The sequence below is a fragment of the Lissotriton vulgaris genome, chromosome 8 (genome assembly GCF_964263255.1).
Source record: "Lissotriton vulgaris chromosome 8, aLisVul1.2, whole genome shotgun sequence".
In the NCBI taxonomy this organism is placed as follows: Eukaryota; Metazoa; Chordata; class Amphibia; order Caudata; family Salamandridae; genus Lissotriton; species Lissotriton vulgaris.
The window spans coordinates 141,691,486-141,712,525 of NC_141696.1; the positions used below are offsets into that span (position 1 = coordinate 141,691,486).

Sequence of the window (21,040 nt, forward strand, 5' to 3'; positions counted from 1 at the left end):
GAGCCGGCTACCGCGCATGCGCGGTTTACATTCCTCACGCGTCTGGCATTTCTTTCGAGTGTGACGCCGGTGTTGACGGTTCGTCTGAGGACGCACACGCCCACGCCCTCGCAGCTGTTCCCTTGACACCGGAGGTCAGGAAAGAGTCCCGGTTGATGAAATATTGCATAGACTTTGCCAAGAGTGAGATTTTTGTTGTGGTTTTGTCAGCAAGCACCTCCCTCCACCCTCTAACGCTTTTTAGTGCAGTTTGTCTGCCTTTTTATTGCTTGCTGAGAGGTTTTTTCATTCCCTCAGACTCTGCCTTATGCATACCTGATTGTTTAGTCACCTTGTGGGCATTTTGACTGTACATTACCTGTGTACCATGAGTGATACTTATTACTATGATGATGAAGGTGACTACGGGGAGGAGGGGACGGAGTTCTTTGAGCAGGACCTGGTTGAGGCCCTTGACAAAGGAGTTCAACATTCTATGAATAAGGCGCTTGTGCGTGCCATCACGCCCCTGAAGCGCCATTTAACGCAGTATGCGCAGCAACAAGGTTGGGTGCCTTCGAAGAAATCCTCTTCATCCCCTGGCAATCCACATTCTTCAGATTTTCGCAAGTTGGCGCAGTCCTTATCCTCTTCCAAGTCTAAGACTCTTCCGGTTGGCATGGACACTGATGACCAGTCCTCCTCTTCATCCTCTGAGGTTCTTCCTCCGCCCCAAAGAAGAAAAAATGTAAGGAACATTTTGTTGTTGCGCCCAGTCATCCTCCTGTTTTGAATTTCGAGCCTGCAGACATTGTGCATCCTCATTCCACTGCGTGGCTCCCTTCCCCGGCTGTGGCGGAGTATGTTCAGCAACATATCCGTTAACCATTTGATAGAGATGTGCGTGCACGTCTCCGCTCAGAGTGTTCGCGGCCTGATTTGGCGGATAACTTAGCGGACACGTCTGAGGTCGACCCTACCATGTTGACCTACTTAAAAAAGTTTTCTAAGGACCCCAAGAAGGGTCTGGATCGGTCCTGGCGGGCTTGCCAGGACAAGGTCTTAGATCTCCTGGGACCTCTCACTAAGATCTTGGATCTAGGTTTCATGGCCAAGGAAGCAAACTCCACTGTTGACCCTGATGAGCTGATTGAATGGGCGCAGCGCGCAATTTGTCAGTTGGGGAACGCCAACTGTGCGCTCTCTAGTGAGCGTCGCCGATCCATTCTCCTTAAGTTGGACCCAAAATTGGCCGAACTTTCGGCTTCTAAGGCAGGAGCTGCGGCTCAGGGCCTCCTTTTCAACCAGCCTTTCTTGAAGGAGCTCACTCATTTTGTCAGTACTTTCAGCAGTATTGACAAAGCCGAGGCATCTGTGAAGCGGGCCAAGCGTCCGGTTTTCAACAGGGCCGGACGATACAGGGGACGCTCGTCCGGCCGTGGTCAGCAACCACCCAGTCAACGTGGGTATCAGTCCCATAGGGGAGGCCAGCAAGATTCGGGCTACGCCCAACGTTCAAATTTCTACCCTTCCAGAAAAGGACGTGGCCAATACAAAAAGGGACGTACAGGTGGCACCTCCGGAGGATATCAGGATTCCGCCACTTCAGGTGAGACTTCTTCCTGCCTGCAGTGTTGTTCTGGGGGGCAGGATTCGCCATTTTCTAGACAATTGCCGCGCCATCTCCGGCGATGCTTGGGTGCTGGAGACGGTTCAGGGATTCAAAATCGAGTTCTATCATCCCTTACGCCAGTCTCGTCCTCCCTTTCCCCTTCAATTCTCAAAGCGAAGTCAAGAGTTTATCACAGAGGAACTCAAGTCTCTGGAGTTGAAAGGGGCAATTGTGCCGACAGTGCGCCACCCTCAGGGTTTTGCCAGTTCAGTCTTCCTGGTGGAGAAGAAGGGAGGGGGATCGAGGTTGGTTCTCAATCTGAAAGAATTCAATGCGGGAGTTGTTTATCGTCACTTCAAGATGGAGGGCATCCATCTACTGAGGGATCTCCTGCGGGAACAGGATTGGATGGTTCGTCTGGACCTCAAAGATGCTTACCTCTCGGTTCTGATCTTCCGTCCCCACCGCCGCTTTCTGCAGTTTCAGTGGCTGGGGACTTCGTATCAGTATCAGGTTCTACCCTTTGGCCTTTCGTCAGCACCTTGGTGCTTCCCAAAGCTGTTACGTCCGGTTGTGGAGTCTCTCCGCAGTCGCGGGGTTCGCTTGATCATCTATTTGGACGACATCCTCCTTCTGGCGGATTGTCCTGTCAAGCTGATGACTCATCTGGAATGGACGATAGACCTTCTTCAGTCCCTCGGTTTTCTAGTGAATGTTCCCAAGTCTGTGCTACAACCTACTCAAGTGATCGATTTTTTGGGGTTCAGGGTCAACGCCCTCACTTGCCAGCTTCTGCTGCCCCATCAGAAGATTCGTTACATCAAACGGGAATTGACTTCCGTTATCTCGAGTCAGACTGTATCATTGAGATCGTTAGCACGAGTTGTCGGTCTCTTAGCGTCTTCCCTGCAAGCGATATTTCCAGCTCTGCTGCACTATCGTGCGCTGCAGCGCTTGAAGATTCAGCATCTTCAACAGGGCCTTCGTTATTCCGATCAGATTCCTCTCTCGGAGGAGGCGAAGTCGGAAATGCAATGGTGGTTGGACCATATGGACGCCTGGAACGGCCGGGCTCTTTTCGGATCCTCTCCGGAGATTGTGATCGAGTCGGATGCCAGTCGTTGGGGCTGGGGGGCCCGCTGCGGTCCGATCTCGACAGGGGGACGGTGGTCTCCGCAGGAACTTTCTCTCCACATAAATTGTTTGGAGTTGCTGGCGGGATCGTTTGCGATCAAATGCCTGTCGCCTCTTCAGTCCCACTGCTGTATCCTTCTCCAGATGGACAATGTATCAGCAGTCCGATACATCAACAAGCTGGGAGGGACTCGGTCGAGATTGTTGGCAGAGATTGCCAAGGAGTTTTGGCACTATTGTCTTCAGCACAAGATCACAGTTATTGCCGAGTACCTTCCCGGTTGTCGCAATCTTGTGGCGGATTGGAACTCCAGGTATCTGAAGGACTTCAGCGACTGGAGGCTCCATCCTCGTGTGTTTTGCCAGCTCCTTCGGACTTGGGGCCCTTGTCTGATCGACCTCTTTGCGTCCCGTCTCAACACCCAACTTCCCTAGTTCTTCAGTTGGAGACCGGATCCGGAGGCTCTGGCTACGGATGCCTTCCTTCAACCGTGGCCGTCGTCCCTATGTTATGCGTTTCCCCCATTCATGATGCTCCCCAGGGTTCTGGCTTATGCGACACGCTTTCAGGCGGAGTTGATTCTGATTGCTCCTCTGTGGAGGGCTCAGCCGTGGTTCCCTGTTCTCCCGGAAATGGCATCCGCATTACCATTTCTTCTTCCTCAGAAGTGGAATCTCCTATCCGAGCCGCTTCAGAATCCGCATCCCCTGGTTCAGTCAGGCTCTCTCCTTCTCCTGGCTTGGCGGATTTCGGGGAACGTTGGGCGGTGTCAGGCCTTTCTGCGGACGCTACCAGATTTCTCAGCAACGCCTGGGCCCCAGGTACTCACAAACGTTACAGAGGGTCATGGAAACGTTGGAGTGATTGGTGTGCTCAACGGCAAGTTGATCCGACATCAGCTGATGTCTCTTTGATCATCAATATTTTGGCTTCTCTATCTTCTTCTTCTGGTCTAGCGTACCGCACAGTCAACAATTTCCATTCCGCTATTTCGGCGGGCCATCTTCCTGTAGATGGGAAGCCTGTGGGAGAACATCTACTCGTGGCTAAGGTTCTTAAAGGTATTCGTCTGGCTACTCCTCCACGTCCAAAATATGTTTCTTTATGGGACGTTTCGGTTGTCTTACGTTTCTTGGAGGCCTGGCCGCTTAATTCTTTATTGACTCGTAAACAACTTTCGGCCAAACTTACTATGTTGTTGTGTTTGCTTTCCTGCAAACGAGTCTCGGATGTCCGCGCTTTGGATCTTGCAGGGCGTAGCTTCACGCCTGAGGGTGTTACCTTTCGCCTTTCCAGGCACACTAAAACTAATACTGAGGTCATTTCTTACCCTTCGTTTCCTGCTCGTCCTAACCTTTGTGTCGTCCAATGCCTTAAAGATTATGAGGTGAGTACTTCTCTTCTTCGCTCTGATATGCAAGGTCAATTGTTGATTGCATTGCAGAAGCCCTTTCGCCCCGTTACTCCGGCCACGTTGGCTCGCTGGGTACGGTGGCTTATGGGGGAAGCGGGCATTGATGTTTCTGTGTTTGGTGCTCATTCTGCCCGTGGGGCCATGGCCTCTAAGGCCTTCTCTTTGGGTGTCACCTTGTGGGACATTATGAAAGCTGCCGACTGGTCATCGGATTCTGTTTTCAAGACCTTTTACTTTAAGCCTATTGCTACTGTTGCTTCTGTTGTGGTGGAGGAGCTTTGAACAAGCATAATCGGAGCCTCCTGTCCTGAAATAGAATTCAAAATTTGCAAACATTCGTGACAAAAATTTTCAATTCTATTAAGGACTAGGAGGCGAGGATTATCCCACCCATTGTTTGTACATTGTATTCACTGAAGAATGTTCATGACTTGCTCTGTATTCAATTGTTACTATTGACTTGTTTTTCTTTACCCACCCTTCTTTGACATGTTCCTGTGTATGATGGACGTGTATTACGGCTTTGCATCTTTTTTCAGGATCTGATCCCAAATGACGTGCCTGCAGTGCGACGTGGATGTTCCTGCTTTCTTCTTTGAAGATTGTTTCCTGTTTCTCCCTTCGGCAGTTGCTGTTTTGAACTTTCCTTCGTTGCCCTGGATTGGGGTTTGCTTTTGCATTGACTTTTCCTGCACTGTTTACTGCTTTCCTGGATTTCCTTCTCACCAAAGAAAGAGGAAGTGGGATTGTCTTCAGGGCTATTTATAGTACGAACTCTATGGTTATGACCCAAGTGTTTCTGGGTAATGTCGTTTTTACATGGCTGCTGGGCATTTCTAAATAAAGAAATGAGACTAGCATAATCCTCGCCTTCTAGTCCTTAATAGAATTGAAAATTCTTGTCACAAATGTTTGCAAATTTTGAAGTTTGGAGCACGTTGTCCTTGCCAATGCTTGAGGGCCGGCAGGTTAATTATTGCACCGTCCATTTGTGTAGTCCGTTTTCTGTTTTCCTTATCTACATGTTTTGCTTTGGAAGCGGAAGTGCAGTTCAAGTGTGGGCGAGGGAGAGAGAAAGAGTTGCTGTGCCAGGCAGTGCTCTTCTTGGATTTGGTGCAGCGTGCTCACTACAGACGAGACAGACAAAGCTTTCTTCCATTTTGTTGTTATTTTTTCTGAGGATTGAAACAGGGGAGAGGCGGGTCTGATTTCCAGCCTCTTTTCAACCCTTTGGCATTTTGGGCAAGTGCGGGGCTTTGCTTGAAAGGCGAAGCCGGCAATTTAATTGCAGCCATTGACTTAGGGCCAGATGTAGGTAAATTTTATTTTCCGACCTCTTAAATACCGAGTCATACCGACTCGGTATTTCAGAGGTCGGAAAATAAAAGTACCGAGATGTAGGTAAATGCAGATGTGCAATTACCGAATCGGAAACAGTCGGTATTTACCGATGCAGTAAATACCGACCAGTTAATGCCCATGCATTCCTATGGGCTTTGAAGCCCATAGGAATGAACGGGCATTTACCGGTCGGTATTTACCACATCGGTAAATACCGATAGCCACAAGGGTGCAGGGGGTGTCACTTTGACACCCTCTGGCACCCCCAAAAGAGGCTCGGGTGCCATGTGGCAGGCATACCTGCCCTAAGGGCAGGTCTGCCTGTCATATGGCATAGGTGTGCATGCACACATGTGCATGCACACCTGAAACGGTATTTTACCATCAAGTAGTATTTGATGGTAAAATACCGATTTTTTAATGCTTGTGGGACTCAGAAGAGTCCCACCTACATGTCAATTTTCCCTATTCCGTTAAAATACCGACTCGGTATTTTACAGACTCGGTAAATATACCTATCGGTAAATTTACCGAGTCTGTGAAATACAGGGACCTACATGTCAAATTGCTTTTACCGGTCGGTAACGGCCGAATTCGGCCGTTACCACCCGGTAAACGCCTACCTACATCTGGCCCTAAGTGTTTTATTTGGTGGGGGAGGCGGATAGTGGGTGTAATGTATTCATGAGGTCTGCATCTCCGTTGTGATCTTTAACAACCAGCCTTTTTTTAAGAGGTGGGAAAACGACCCCTAAAATCCATGGGCTTGTATGTGGGGCTTTGTTTACAGCCTTGCACGGACTTTTAAACAAGGCACTTCCATCGAGGGGTAGAGACGGGCGAGATAGTACAGGGAGAGCCGAGCCAAAGTTGACACTAGAGATGGTCTGGCTCTTAGAACCCATGCACTAGTTTAGCCTTATAAATATTGTGTGTAAATCTGACAACAATGATGTTACAAGCAGATAAAAATGTTTTCCAAATACGAGATAAGTGTATTTCTTCAACAAGCGTAAATGTTTCCCATTAGAACATCACTGCATAAATATTATAGCATGGAAGAGTATTTATTAAAAGTGACATGAACGGAGAAACAGTCCTATCTTCCCCCTCATAACAATGCTATTAGTGAACTATGAAGCAAGCCCGTTTTCATGTGCACCCTCTATGTGGCCTTGATTCTAATTATAGATACAGCAACATTGCAGTTAATTAGATTAAACAGAAGTGGTTTTTGTGCTGCACAAAACCAGTTTTTGAAGGTGCTCTATCTCATATGGGATAATGAACAAAAGGTATTTGCCCAGCATCACACAATTTGGTCCAGTAGGATGCCAGGATTGATCCCAGTTTCATAGTTTCATAATTTCACATTGTGGCAAATCAGCCACTAGACAGGCATCTTTTTACCATCAAAAGTAATGCCTTGTCTTTAATTATTGCCTTATGTGGTTAGAGCACGGGTGAGTGTTAGAAACCACTTTTTGGCCGATTTCTATATAGAGCAAACCATGGCCAAGGACATAAGATCACTTAACAACACAGAGTGCGTTACACCTTTTTGGTTTTTACATGAATTAGACTGGATTCACAGGATGATGAACCAAGACTTGGATTAGAACCTGTTTCCAAGGGTCGTACCTTTAGTTTTTGCAGCAAGTACAACAGCAACAGGGTTCATAGACTTGAGGTGCCACTGACCTTGATTATTGCTGTATTGTCAATTCCAACAGCAGCCATGAAGAAGGGGAGCACTCCCTTCTTGCAATATGACACGCTGGCTCTGCCACTGCTGGTTCCCCAAATACCAGGGTTGGTATTTTAGCCACTAGACTACATCTCCTGTGGAAGCTCAGCTCCTTTTGGGGACTAGGGGGCATATTACCAAGCAATAGCGATAATTATCGCTATTGCTTGGTTAGAGACAAAAATTTACCGCTGAGCTGCGGCGATTTTTACCGCAAATAAACCTTGGTATTACCAAGGTTTATCGCAAATGCGATAAAAATCGCCGCAATGCATGAATATCGCTGAAAAGTCAGCGATATTCATGCATTACCGAGCTAATGCTCTTAGCCATGTTATCCACCTCCCATTGGATAACATGGCTAAGAACTGCTCAGGGCAGGTGTTAGCTCTTGGAGATATTCAGGCTTAGCGCGAATATCTCCAAAGGTTGGTAATAGGAGATAGCGATGTTAGCGACTGTTTTCAGTCGCTAACATCTTGGCACGCCCACTTTGCATGTCATTAGTGATAAATATCACTGACATGCAAAGTGGGACCCAAGATGGTCGCTATCTCCTACTAGCTGTCGCTAACTGGTGTTAGCGACAGATAGGTAATAGGGAGATAATTTTATCTCCGCTTTCTTGGCTTTTAAAGCCAAAAAAGCGGAGATAAACCCCCTTGATAATATGCCCCTAGGTTCAAACTGGACTTTTGCCAGAGCAGGCATCTAACCTGAGCCTGCCTCTGGCCATCAGTGGCACTCCTATCACTAATAAGGGGGTGTACAAGTTCACCTCTCAACACCAGAAAAGCAGACTAAGTTGAATTTCATGTTTTGTTATGCAAAAGTCTGAGTCTGTCGGATTTCATTGCAAAAGAGGTGGCAGTGGGCTTTTGTGTCTGAAAATCTTGTACTGATTCTCCACCAAAAATCCTGATGGGATGATTGACACTTTATCATCTCTGATAATGCCAGAAAAACACCCTTTGTTGGCAAAAAAACATAGCACACTAAAATAATTAATCGTGGGTCTTGGAAAGCAGAGCTATACATTAGGTGAAGGCGGCCCAGGAATGATCCAGCCCTGTCACATCTTAACTTAACATATTTTATTACTGTACGGGTATTTGTGCACTTTATAAAATGTTAAATATAAATAAATAAATAAATATGTATAACGGGGCAGAGATATAGACGCTTTCTTGGTCTCCCTCAATATCTGCTTTTTTCCTTCCCTGCTCACCTCATTCCTTTCCTACTCTCCATTCTAATTTCACACTGTACCCACTTTTCTACTCTTTCTCTGCTTTTACTCTTCCCTCACTAACTGTTTTTCACTTTTCCCTTCCACTTTCCTTTTTCCCCATTTATGCTCTCCTTTCTAGGTTCCCTTTTTCTTCTCTCCGCCAGCTCTCCTTTCCCATCTTTCCACTTTTCATTCTCATAATACTAATTTCTTTCACTCCAATCTCTGCTTTTTCCGAGTTCGATAACATGTTTTTTTTCATGTAATATTACTTTATCTTTTAATCGTTGTTACTATTACACTGCTTCATCTTACTCATTTTTGCCAATCTCCGAAGGATGGAAGACTAAGTCTTGAGTTGAAGGGATTTGAATGCATGACCTGCAGAATACTAGAAGAGTAGAGAGTATTTATCTCACTGAGTCATTATGCTGATGTTGGGAAAAAAGGATGGCTGACAGGCTGGAGCATTCTGTCTGGACAACCTAATGAGTGTGACAATGCTACACAAAAGACAATGAGAGGGGTTTATGATAGAAGAAGTCAATTATGGATATAATGAGTGTATGGATGTCGGAAAAGGGTGGTATTGGAGGATATTGGATTGAAGGACAGGTGGCGGAACATGGCAGTTTGATTGACAGAAGTGGACAGGGAAACAGTGATCTCAGGTAGATACTGGGAGAAATGTTAATATACGTAGCTGAGACGGTCATAGTTGGAATAAATTATAGATGAGCAAATGGATGAGTTGCTTGGTGAGAGATTATGTCCATTAAATAGGAGAGGGCTATAAAGTCACAGAATATTCACACGGGACAGCCAGGGGAAAAGCCACAGGTGGGAGCATAGCTGATGGTTAACAGAAGGTGAAGGCATACATGTGATGTATGGGGCATGCAGTGTTGAAGTGATAGGAAAGGACATGAGTTGCATGATGAGGATGGTTGAAAACAAGGACAGGTGGGAGGAATGGATGTAGGGCAGGTGAAGATGGAGATGGGTAAAAAGAAGAGTTGTGACCTTTAAAGGTAAGTGGTTTTGGTGCCTAGACACGATCACAGAATGGTGACATGCTGATGGTGCCATGACAGGATGGAAACTATGTTTGGTGTCAGTAAAGAGACCGACATGCAGGCCTGGAGTGCGTGTTCTGAACAGGGCAATATTAGGGGCGGGAGAGGGCAGTAATTGATGGTGGGATGGCTAAAAGGCATTGCAAACGATCAGTGGGAATTGTTGACACGGGTGTGTGACATGAATCCATACGTAATCTGTCAGGTCATTACAACTTTAGGACATTCTTATTTTCATTTGCAGTGAAAAAAAGTCCAGTATCAATCTCTGATCAAAATATTTTCCACCTTCCACACTTTTCAATACAAAGTTGAAGCAGCATTGTGAAATAAGAGGATTCCGTCGCTAAAACATTCAACGTTCAAGAGCTGAGGTGTATGATGGATGAGTCCGGGAGCTGGTGGATATCAAACAACACAAGTTAACAGGTGGATGGATACAGGACATATCCCGTGCCTTATGATTAACATAGTACGGGGTAAGTGCAACTCGGCTGTGACTTGTGTGTGAACAAGCACGTCAGAGTGCCACCATACCTTGTTTTGTAGCCTAAAGACTTGCATGGTTGTTGATTTCTTTATGATAACCTCTACATACTTCTATCACACATCAATAAGCTCTCTTTCAGAGTATCTATTCAATGGGTTCATTCACCAACCACAGAAGCTATATTCTTTGGCTCTCTCATCTGGTCACAGAGCTCCGGAGAAGGCAGTGACAGATTACAATTCTTCTCTGGCTGGACATGCTGATCGGATACTAAGATAGATGTAAGTCTCAAGTAGCTTCTATATTGGGCTCTACTAGGCCTTGCTTTTATTGTTTTCACTTAATGAGTTCCAGTATTGGCAATGACTGACTGAGCTGTTCTCAAAAGCTTTAGAATGGAAGGGTAAAAACAGTAGACAGTAGAGGAAAATGAAAAGCAGTAGCCTGGCACTTAAATTAGTTCAAGCCACATGTACTATTTGCGGCTCTCTAAATTCTGGTTGCAGATTTTAACGAGTATTTTTGAGACCAGTAAATAATGTTTGAAAATGACCTAGGTACAAATACATTGGTTCAGAAAATTCAGATTGAGTGGAAAGCAATCTGATCTATTTCCTTAATATTCATGAGGTATTTTGAATATTGTGATACGCTCCAATTAGAGACCATCATTTATAAGGCGGCCTGCTGCAGACAGAAGATTGCTATATCTGTGATTGCATTTCTTAAAAAAAAAAAAATTGCAGCCCATGTTTCTCATAAGTTTTTCAAAAAAATTTGGTGGGAAGATACTGAGGCGGCTACAACACGTCCCTTCCAGATACTGAATCAGTATCTTTTTGCCATTCATATTGCCATATTAGGATTTGAAAAATCTTTTCTGACCCCTAAAATGGAATTAGTACATCGGAAACAAGCATTGGCATAGCCAATAAGTTTGTTTGCCCAGAAGCTCTCTGCAAAAAAACACAGCTGCCCGAAACTTGCACTCAGCAAACATTAAACTTGCACAGTAATCATCATTACTTAAAAGTCACCCAGTAGTAAGGAAGCCCACTGTGAGGAAAAAAGCTGTGTCCGCCATTGTTTGTATTGCGCCCTTGTTAGGAGTGGCATTCGGTGCTTTACTAAAGCGGGCTCAGCTGTGAAGACAAGCAGCAGCTGTTTTGAAGCACTGGTGCTTGTGCTCGCATCCGCCTTACGGGAGAGAGCAGCAGCAGCGCGAAAGCATATGTTTTTGATTAGTATGCGCGCTGCTGCTCGCTCCCGCAAGGTGGATGCCAGCACAAGCACGAGTGTGCTCGAAAAGGAGCAGACCGATTTCAAAAGGTCATCTCTTAGAGCAGCGTATGCACGCTGCCTAAATGAGACCTAAACAGCATTTTAGCTGGTGCAAATACTAAATTGGACAACTTGGGACTGTTAACATGCTTTTTACATCTGGACCTAGGTTTTGCAGGTATGCACGTTTGTTCATGTGGTGATTTCCTATAGGCGTGTTTGGAGTTCATCTGCACCCCCCCCCCCCCCCCCCCACCTATTGAACCAAATGATAGTGAAAAAGGACATACAAGCAGTTACAGTCCACAGCCGAAAAACATGTTTTTCTTAAAAAGAATTGCATCTGGAGCATACCAAGTCTGTAACATCCTTGGCATATATACTTACACTTTCAAAACTTGTCTACACAAAGCAATGCATTATCCTTTCATAGCAAGCCCCACACTCCTATCTTCCTGGTTCTCTCCAGCCTGCTCCCTGCATCTTTTGCACATCACTTAAACTCATCACCTACTCTCCACATTCAGTTATATTCCTCCCTCATAATGAGTCAACTTTCAAAGCCCGAAATTCTTATCTGTCCTCATTGCGGGAACACTGTGAAATGACATATTCACAGCCTCATTCATTCAAACACATTATAAGTAGTTACAACACCCCTCTCGGACTCAAGTGCAACCATTCACACCACACACTAAAAATGCTATCACTAACCATGCAGTGCCTACCATGTGTTGTGATCTTGCAGAAACTTTGAACATGCTCTGACTACTTGCCAGCATCCAGTGAACACCACATTTCACTACACAAATCAGCCACACATTTTTGCACCACCAGCAGCATTTATCACACTTCATCACCACTCACTCACCATCAATGAAACCATTAGACTTCGCCTGTGCACACTACTAGCTCAACATTTGTTTGATCTTGACACTGCTCACTCTCATCAATCAATTGGTGTTACCTCCTACATAGACTCATAATCTACTTGTTACAACAGCCACACTATGTGCTTGATATTCATCACTCAATATTATAAGAACCCACTGGCCAATTCTTAGCTACACATTCTGAATATGTCACCCCTTCCTACTCTCTGCACCTCTGTTCTACCCCCTGCATCCTTTCTCACAGCCCCCCTCCTTGTCTCCTAGCCCGCCCCTATCTCACTTGCATCTCTCTCCCATTTCCACACCTGCACCATCCTCTTCCTGCTCTCTCCTGTCTCTGCTCTCCTCCCACTCGCATCCTCCCCTCTCCCTCGTGCAGGCAGCGACCCCATCTCATGCAATGGGCCTCTGCCACCTCACCCCCCCCCCCCTTTGACGTGGGTTGACATGGACATCACCCCCCTAGTGCACCATGGGGCTCTACGCTACAGGCTGGTGGCATGGGACACCCATTGCTCTTTGCTTCCACCCTCTCTTCTTACACCCCTCGCTCACCCTACCCCGATATTTAGGGCACCCCTCCTACCCCTGCTGACTGCTGACCATGTTCTCTTCCCCACCGGGGATGTCGGACCGCCAACACCTAACATAACATAACATAACATGTGCATTTGTAAAGCGCACCTTCACCCGGAGGTCTCTTGGCGCTGAATAACAGAAGTTCATTGTTACCCAACTCAATGGTACTCATTTTATCGCCCTCAGATGGATGAAAGGCTGAGTGGACCCGCCGGGATTTGATCCTGTGACCATGAGGTGGAACACAGGCCCCTGCAGTAGATGCATTAGTCCACTGAGCCAACAGACCCGGCCAACACCTGATGATGACGGACATACAACTCACGGTAGTTGTAACACAACTTAAATTATGCAATCTCATTCCTATCCCTACTCTACCTCTCCTGATTTAGTAGTGTCTAGCTAGACACGTTCCAGTGTTCAGCCCGCAAATGTAACATACTTTACACCCACCCACCACAGGTGTCACCAGTCAGGTGACCCTGTCAATAAATTAGGCCAGGCGCACGTGCTCAAGGCCAGTTACTGCACCAGACTACCTTGTGTCTGTGTTAGTCAATCATCTCCATATGGGCCTGAGGCCCAACAGTACACTGGTGACAAGGGTGGGATGATCCCGCGAGTGCAGCCGCCTTTTGAAGGTGGTGAAAGGTGACAGTGTGTTGCCAGTGCTGAGGGCACCCCCTGTAGCAGTCGAAGAAATTAGCGGAGGACCGTCGGGGCATGTGAAGAGCCCCGGGGTCAAGAGGAGGTGTTTGGGAGCCCACCCTGCATCGAAGAGCCTGCTGCCGAGCTGTCAAGCATGGAGTAAGCCCCTGGGATGAAGGAAAAGCAAAACGAGCGAGGCCATACTGAGGAGATGCCGGCTGCCACCGCAGATTGCCGTAAGGCTGAGTGACGCTTGATCAGAAGTGGGCAGAAGGTGAGCCATGAGGGGGGAAAGCGGAGAAGCAACCCGTTCCCCTTACCCCGCCAAGAACACTGCCAATAGCGCAGTACCTGAGACCCCCGCATCGAAGTGAGCAACCGTCCGCAGCGTTGAGAAAGTGAGTGGAGTAAGCAGGACTCATGGAGTGCAAGCCCTGGTGCCCCAGCCTCCATAACTAAAGGAAAGACTTACCGGGAGATGAAAGCAAGTAATGTTGCTCAGCCGGAGGTTCCCCAGCAGTGTGTGCACACTGCGGCCCCCGGGGAAAGCAGGTCGGCAGACCAGTCTTTTCCCAGGGGTGTTCGCGCGAGACAGGACAGGCAAGAAGTTAGGTTGGGGGTTTAGGTCAGGGGTGAGAGGTGAAGGACTTCCTCTTCCTGTCCCCAGTGCCTCATGGAGAAGTCAGTTTTGAGGGTTAGCAGGCGCAGTGTCAATTTAGGTAGGCGGAGTGTGATTTAGTGGTTTGAACGTCGCAACTGGTGCCCCGGTGCGGCGCTTAGCTTAGATTCCTTGGTTTTGGTAGGCGGAGTGGCATTTAGGTGGAACAGCGTGTCGCCACTGGTGCCCCGGTGCGGCTAGACGAGGTGCGATATCCCACGCATTTCGCGGACGGAAGGAGCGCTCGGGACCTGCAATGGCCACGCCCGATGCTGAGGTGGTGCGGGCTGCGCTCCTAGTGCTCGGCGGGGCTGGGAGGACTGATCTCCTCCAGCCCAGTGTTCTGGACCAGGCGTGGGTCGGGATGACCCGCACGCCTAGGGCCGCGTCTGCGGGGGTTGCTGCGGTCGTTGCAGCATGCATGGATGAGCCCCTTGGGGCTCGTGAAGGTATGCCTAGGCGGGGGAGGGGAAAACGGCAGCAGGAGGCACCCAAAAGAGGGGGGAGGCGGCTGAGCCTCCCTGCCAGGATCGAGGTCGGGGAAGTGGTGCCGGCAGGGGGATGGGGGCGAGGTGGAAGGTCACAATGGCCCCCAGCGTGCCGTTGGGGAGCCCGGGCAGGGTCAGGCTTCACTGGCCTCACAGGCCGGGGTGTCAGGGAGCAAGGGCCCGTTGGTAGGGTATGAGGAGAGTAGTGAAGGCAGTGGGGGGGGACCTGGGTGAGTGGGAGGTGGCGGCTGGAGAGGATTTTGCTCTCACGCTGTCAGAGGGGGAGTCTGGGGGGGGGAGGAGGTGTTCCCTATTCTCGAGCAGCCAGTCGACCTTTCTGGGGGCCAGAAAGGGGTTGTCAGGCCCCAGGATTCCAAGGGCAAGGGCCCTCTGAAGGCGCAAAAGCAGGTTGCGCTGGGGCAGGCGGCGGGGAGTGCTGCGGCACCCGTGCCCGGGCAGGGAGTAGTGGGTGAGCCGTGGCAGTCTTACATGTATAACAGGTGGGATAAATGTCCGAGGAGGAGAGGGCCCGCGACCAGTGTCGCGTCATTGCTGAATATGAGAGGGAGTGGCAGCGCCTATGCGAGGCCAGGGAGGCAAAGTTGGGTGGGGTGCCCAAGGGCGATGGGGCCATGGCACCTGCGTGTGGCCGGGGTTCCGCTGGGGGTCGAGGAAGGGGGATGCCAGGGGCCCAGGGGCACTGGGTCTGGGTGAAAGGTTCAGGGACTGCCCTGACGGTTCAGAGACGTGTTGGCACTGGGGCCTCCCCGAGCGCATACGGCTCGGCGGGGTGGGGGCAAGCCAGCAGGGACAGCTGGCAGAGGCCGGGGAGGGCTGGCAGGGCGCAAAATGGCCTCCAAACGCCGGGACGAAGAAGCAGGGGGGTCTGCGGCGGCCTTCCCTCCATCGAGGGAGCGGGCACCGGCGATGTTGGAGTGCGAATTTATGCCTGGAATGAAAGGGAAGGGTGCTAAGAGAGTGGTGACGGAAGTGGTGCCGCTGGATGTGCAGGATGAGTGGTTGGACTATGAGGATGAGGAGGATGAATTGGAAGAGGGTGAGTTGCGTGAGACTGGAAGTGTGGGCAAGGCTAGGGTGGAAACTGCCAAGGTTGGTGTTTTCCAGGAGGCACGGGACGGCGCCAGTCGGGCCACCAAAGGGAGCATGAAGACGGCGGACGCACGGCGGCAGGAGAGGGACGCTCCTGCAACTTTGTCAGGTGAGGGTGCTTGGTGGGACGCCTGGACGGAGGGGGCGAAAGGGGGAAGGAAGAAGCCCTGCCGGTCGGTGGGGGTGGGTATGGGTCTATGCGGACGGGGTCCCCAGGTGGGGTGGAGCCGGTGACGGCTGATGGGGGAAGCAGGTCGCGACGGCCAGCGCGCAGACTGACAAGACGGAGGACCTGGGGGGTAAGGATGAAGGGGTTGAGAAGCTCCGGAAGAAGTTGCCGTACATGGGGCTGGCGATGCCTCTGGGTTCACATTTGTCGGAAAAGACGAGGGCGAAGATTTGGAGGCATGAATATGTTGATGTGTTTAAGGTTCTGCATAGGGAGATTCAGGCGAAAGAGGGGTCTGAGGAAGAGGAGTGGGAGTTGACCAGGCGGCCGAGGGTACCGGTAACGATGGAGAATTGGACGGCGGCCTTTTTGATTTACGCGAGTATCTATTGCGAGAAGTACGGGGATCAGGCTATAGCAATATTCAAGTATATGGACGTGATCAGGAAGGCGCAGCTACATTTCGGGGGTTTGCCTGGTTGAGCTACGACGAGGAGTTCAGGACCAGGGTCAGTGTTAATCCGGACAAGCCGTGGGGGGACGTAGACCAGGAACTCTGGATTCAATGGATGTCTTCGACGCAGGCGGCGGCTTCTACGCATACGGCCAGTGGTCTTCCGGTCACTTATCGGTCGTTTCAGTCACGCCCCGCCCAGTCTGGGGTGGGTAGTCAGGGAGTTTCAGGTGGACAGGGAAACCAAGCTGTGTGGTCTGGGGCAGTTGTCCCAACAGTACAAGCCAGCGTCTTCTGGGGCCTGTTGGGGGTTCAATAAGGGTTTTTGAAACCGTCCCTCTTGTAAGTTTAAACATGAGTGTTCAAAGTGCGGGGGCGTCACGCAGTCACACAGTGCCTCATGCTGGCTACACCATCAGAGCAGTGGAAAATTGCCAGGGGTAGGGGGCAGCCTGGGCCGAAGGGCTCGTACTCCGGTTAAGGTGGAGGCCATGGGTCCATGGCTCTCCCGGTACCCTGATAAGGAGGCGGCGTTGCAATTGTATTGGGGGTTCATGGAAGGTTTTCGAATTGGATATCAGGGGCTGAGGGAGAGGCGTTGGGCTGAGAACTTGCAGTCTGCCAAGGAATTGCCGGAGGTTGTGGCGCATAAACTGGAGAAGGAGGTTTCGGAGGGCAGGATAGCGGGCCCTTTTACTGATTGGCCGATGTCAGATCTCATTGTCTCACCTCTGGGGGTGGTGCCCAAGAGAGAACCTGGGGAGTTCAGATTGATTCATCACTTGTCCTGGCCGGAAGCAGGGTCTGTGAATGATTTTATCGCGGAGGAGGACTCCAGAGTGCTGCATGCGTCAGTGGATGATGCCATTGGTTTGGTGAGGTCCTGTGGGAGGGGGGCAGAGTTGGCCAAGTGTGACATCAAGTCGGCCTTTCGCCTTCTTCCCATTCATCCGGCGGATTTCTCCTTGTTGGGTATGCAGTTTGACGGGGCCATCTTCGTGGACATGGTGTTGCCGATGGGTTGTGCGATTTCCTGCGCGCTCTTTGAGACTTTCAGCTCCTTTCTGCAGTGGGCCTTCGTGGACTGCAGTGGGCACCGGCTGGTGTCCCACTATTTGGATGACTTTCTGTTTGTGGGTGTGGGTCGATCTGGTGAATGTGGAGCGGCTTTGCAGCAGTTCCAGTTGTTGGCGCAGGAGTTTGGGGTGCCGTTGGCACCGGAGAAGACGGAGGGGCCTAGTTGTTGTCTGAAATTCCTGGGAATTGAGCTGGATTCGGTAACTTGGCAGGAGCCTTTACCAGTACGGAAGGTGGCGGAGATGCAGGAAGCCTTGAGAGGAGCGCTCGAGCTCCGTAAGATGGAGTTGAGGTCTGTGCAGCGTTTGTTGGGATTGTTGAACTTTGCTTGCAGAGTTGTGAGGGCTGGAAGGACATTTTGTAGGCGGCTTGGCATGGCCATGTCGGGGGCGGCCCTCCCGCACCACAGGATCAGGGTCACGCTGGGGGTCCGGTCAGACTTGCGAGTGTGGCTGGTGTTCCTGGAAGACTTCAATGGTGTGTCTTTGGAGTTTGCGTGGGACAGGATGGTGTGGCAGGTGCAACTCTACTCGGACGCGGCAGGTTTCGGGATCTTCTGGGACGGTCGCTGGTGTGCGGAGCAGTGGCCAGCTCATTGGCTGCGCCTGGGCAGGAGCATTGCGTTTCTGGAGTTTTTCCCCTTGTTTGTTGCACTGCTGGTGTGGGGCCCAAAATTCATGAACAGGTCGGTGTTGTTTCATGTGGACAATATGACGGTGGTGGACTTGGTGAACAACCAAAAGGCGAGGGACCTGCTGCGAAGTTTCATGCTGCTGCGTCTGCGTTTCAATGTGCTGTTGCGTACGCAACATGTGCCTGGCGCGAGTAACGAAATTGCGGATGCGTTATCTCGTTCGCAGTGGCAGCGCTTCAGGAAGCTGGCGCCGGGAGCGGAAGCTTGCAAGACCAAGGTGCCGGAGGGTATCTGGGCCTGGGGGGAGTGAGAGTGGTTGGGTTGGTTGAGAGGTCGTTAGCGGAGTCCACTAGGCGGGCGTACAGGTTGGCATGGGCTGAGTTTGGGGCCTTTGTGGGTTGGAAGAAAGGAGCGTGGAGGTTGCCCAAAGATGTGTGTGAGCGAGGGGTGGTGCAATTTGTGTTGGACTGCATGGATCGGGGATTGTCGCAGACGACGATTGCTGGCAAGTTGGCGGGAGTTTCTTTCTACAGCATGGTATATTTGGGTTTTGATCCGGCTAGGTCGGATCTGCTGAGTCGAATGTTGAAGGGTTGGGGGCGGGTGAGGGCGGAAATGGGTGGGGGGGGAGTTGCCCCGTGAGGCGGTCACGTTTGACTTGTTGGAGAAGGTTTTAAGGGAGTTGCATTTCTGTTGTTATGATGGGGAGGAGGTGGGGTTGTTTCGTCTGTGCATTATCTGGATGTTTTTTGGTGCGTTTCGGGTGTCGGAGTTGCTGGGGGCCAGAGGGGCGCCGGGACGGATGTGCGTTTGGATGGGGTCCGGTTGGGCATATGGTTGGGGCGTTTTAGGACGGACCAGGTGGGTCAGGGCAAATGGATGTGGCTGTCGGAGAGTGGGTGTGCAGGTGTGTGCCCGGTGCTAGAGTGGCTGGGGTTTTGTGGTCGAGTGCAGAGGTCAGATGGGGAGAATTTTGTGCACGCGTCGCGGAAGCGCTTGACGTCATTCCAGTTGCTGGCGGTTTTGCGGTTGGCTTTACGGAGACTGGGCAGGGATCCGGCTCGGTTTGGCACTCACTCGTTTCGGATTGGGGCACCTACTGCGGCGGCCGGTTTGGGTTGGTCGTGGGAGGAGATCCGGAGGATTGGTCGATGGCAGTTGCGGTGCTTTGAGCTCTACGTGCGCAAGTGAGGGCGTGGGGCGTGCTGCTTGGCCGGCTGCGCAGATTGTTGTTTTTTATTGTTATGCTGGGGTACTAATCTCTTTCTCTTCGAAGGTTGTGTTCGTGGACTGGGGGCCAAGACGGTCACCTGGGTCATTGGGCATTCTTTCGTGCACTGGGCTTCGAAATACGCTGACAGGCAGGTGTACGGCCGTAGCCTGGGCCTGAGGAGCAGCATTCACGAAGTACAATGGTGGGGTAAGAGCGGAATGTGCTGGGGCGAACTGCTGCCATGGCTAACAAGGAAAGTGTTGCAGCTGGGCTGCCCGGACATGCTTATCATCCACTTGGGGGAAAATGACTTGGTGAAGCAATCAGGGGTGTCACTGTTGCATTTGATGCAGAGGGATTTTGAGGCGATGAAACGCATTCTGGCTGGCGCCTGTATTGTGTGGACTGAATTTATCCCATGAAGGATCTGGAGGGGTGCACTCAAGCCTGCGGCCGTTGAAAGGGCCCGCAGAAAATTGAACAGAGCAATGAGACTTTTCTGTGCGGATCAGGGTATTAAAGTGCTGGCTCATGTCGGGCTTCAGCTGGAACAGCCACTTCTTTTCCGAGATGACGGCGTGCACCTTTCTCACATGGGAAATGGATTTTACCTGATGGAGCTGCGGGATCTGATTAGTTTTTTGTGGACGAATCGATATGGTGTAAGAGAGACTGAGTTCGAAAGGTGCACGCTTGGTGGGGCAGGTAACCGCCCTCCGGGGGTTCCCTGGGTGGCGGGACCTGGGAGGAGTGGGGAGCCATGACGGGCAGAATCACCCTTCCGGGGAGGGGGTTACAGGTGCAGGATGGGGGGAGTGGTAGACGGGAGTGCGATGGATGGAGATGATGGAGGAGTGGGGAAGTGAAAGGGGGAAGTGAATGATATGCAAAGAGGTCGTGGTGTGAATTGGGAGTAGCTGGTGGAGCACGTGAGTGGATGATGGGTGAAAGGCAGGATGTTGGGGGGATTGTGTAAGTTAATGATGTTATGTTGATTTGTGAATGTCATGCCTGTCCTAATAAATGGCCTTTTACGCTAACTGATGCGTGGAGTGGTTATTGCGCGATGCGGCCCCCGGGGAAAGCAGGTCGGCAGACCAGTCTTTTCCCCGGGGTGTTCGCGCGAGACAGGACAGGCAGGAAGTTAGGTAGGGGTTTAGGTCAGGGTTTGGAGGGTTAGGAGGCTATTTAGGGGGACAGGAGGGGAAGGACTTCCTCTTCCTGTCCCCAGTGCCTCAGGGAGAAGTCAGTTTTGCCGCTCACCCACCCTACACAGCTACAAGGGGGGACGCTGGGCGTTTGTTGAGTTGCCACGTTGGGCAATATGCCAGTTTAGGACAGGATGGCACAATAGGGGGTGTTTGCGGGACCTGGGAGGGGTGGGGAGTCCATGACGGGCAGAATCACCCTTCCGGGGAGGGGGTTACAGGTGCAGGATGGGGGGAGTGGTAGACGAGAGTGCGATGGATGGAGATGATGGAGGAGTTGGAAAGTGAAAGGGGGAAGTGAATGATATGCAAAGAGGTCGTGGTGTGAATTGGGAGTGGCTGGTGGAGCACGTGAGTGGATGATGGGTGAAAGGCAGGATGTTGGGGGGATTGTTTAAGTTAATGATGGTATGTTGATTTGTGAATGTCATGCCTGTCCTAATAAATGACCTTTTACGCTAACTGATGTGTGGAGTGGTTATTGTGCGACGTAGGCTGCCTCCATGGATGGTGCCCTGCTCATGGAGGCAGGGGACGTGTTGCAAGCAGGTCTACAGGAGTAGCCCTGGATGGACCATGATGCCCGCCAATAATGGATTGAAC

General features: G+C 50.6%; 1 protein-coding gene across 1 annotated transcript in view; it reads right to left on the reverse strand.

Moving 5' to 3' along the window:
* The window catches only part of PLEKHB1 (pleckstrin homology domain containing B1), a 569,304-nt gene that overhangs the window by 178,230 nt on the left and 370,034 nt on the right, over positions 1 to 21,040 (reverse strand). The window lies entirely within an intron of this gene.